The sequence below is a fragment of the Enhydra lutris genome, unplaced genomic scaffold (assembly GCF_002288905.1).
Source record: "Enhydra lutris kenyoni isolate GAN:26980312 unplaced genomic scaffold, ASM228890v2 scaffoldscaffold1975, whole genome shotgun sequence".
Lineage (NCBI taxonomy): Eukaryota > Metazoa > Chordata > Mammalia > Carnivora > Mustelidae > Enhydra > Enhydra lutris.
Window position 1 is genome coordinate 1,116 of NW_019156059.1, and position 1,538 is coordinate 2,653.

At 38.9% G+C, this 1,538-nt stretch overlaps 1 long non-coding RNA gene across 1 annotated transcript in view; it reads right to left on the minus strand.

Moving 5' to 3' along the window:
* LOC111140498 overlaps window positions 1-1,538 on the minus strand; it is a 3,715-nt gene that overhangs the window by 1,101 nt on the left and 1,076 nt on the right. Inside the window, exon 2 of the long non-coding RNA XR_002640158.1 lies at window positions 347-439. This is a non-coding gene — a long non-coding RNA (uncharacterized LOC111140498). The remainder of the gene's footprint in view (window positions 1-346; window positions 440-1,538) is intronic.

A 1,538-nucleotide genomic window follows, 5' to 3' on the forward strand; every position in this document is an offset into this window, starting at 1 on the left:
CTAACTGCAGAGGGAAGTGTGCCCTAAGGATTTGTCAATGGAACTGGCCCAGTCTTGAAGCTTCTAAAAGGTTCCAAAGGTAGCTACAGAGTTTAAAGAGCCCTGGATGGCCTAATAAACATCTTCTGTCTTTGTCTAACCAGTACAGATTTCTCCTTTATCGGAAACAGCCCTAGTTTTTCCTTTGGGAACTATCCTTTGCTCATTTGCATTCAGTTAGGAGGAGACTATCAGTCAAGGACTCTCACCTCTCCTAAATACAATGAATAGTTTTGCAGAGGGCTTGGGACTCAAGACAGGCTAGTCAAACCAGTGGGCATCAGTTCTGGGAAGGAGAAACTCTTACTTTGCTAGTTGTTAGGATGATAGAAGGTAAGATTGGATCTGTTGGAGATCATCAGGATACAGGCAGGTAGAGCTGCCTGGGATGAAGCCAATTCTAAGAACAGAGACAAAGGATGGAAAGAGACAAGTTCTTGGTATCATTAGAGCTAGATTTGGTTGAGTTTAGCACAATAATCAAATTTTTAATTAGTCAGCCAGTGAATCCCTGTGGTTTGTTTTTTGTTGTTGTTGTTTCTTTTTGTTTCTTTGTTTCTTTGTTTTTTGGTTTTTTTGTTTGTTTGTTTTTCTTTTCTAAAGCTATTTTGAATTGGGTTCTTATTACTTGAAACTGAAAGTTTCCTCTTCATCAGAAACAATCTTGTCCTTTCACTTAAATTTTCAGATGGAAGAGTAGGAAACACTGGTCTACTCTATCTTTGACTGAGTTTTGTACTTCAGACCAAAAAACCAAACTGAAACAACACTCTTATGTCATTTGTAAAGTGAATTTTATCCCTGGGAATGAATATCTCTATATCTCTATATCTCTATATCTCTATCTCTGTATCTATCTATCTATCTATCTATATATATATATGGGAGGTATATAGTATATCAGGGTGCCTTGCGTGGCCTTGTTACCGGGAGCATAGTTCCTTGGGGACAGATTGTTCAGACTTTCAGCCTTTTCAGAATTGGACTGAATCATTCATTGGTTACATTGCTTAAGAAACAAATAGCAAAAACATGGAGACATAGGAGCTGGCTTCATTTTGGGAGAATTTTGCAATATGGTTAAAAAAGTCTAAGGTTGGTTCAATCGATAATAATAGTGTTTATAGTTACCACTTAGTGGACATTTACAACACTCCAGACATGGTGCTGAACACTTCACATGGATTGTTTCCTTTAATTCTCATAATAACCTTATGAGGTATGTAGTTCATCCCCCTTTTGCAGATATGTAAACTGTGGTTCAGAAAGATAAATTCATGTGCCCCAAATTCCAGAGCTAATGAGTGTAGGAGTCAGGATTTGAAATCAGTCTGGAGCCTGAGCCCTCGTACCACTTACACTTCCTTTCCAGCAAGGGCCGTGACCTAGTGACCTCGAGGACTCATGAAGAACATCACTGCACACAGAAATGTTTGGTAAGGAGGCCCTGGATCCAGAAAGAACAGCTCAGAATTCTCTTCCATTATCCCAAAACAAAG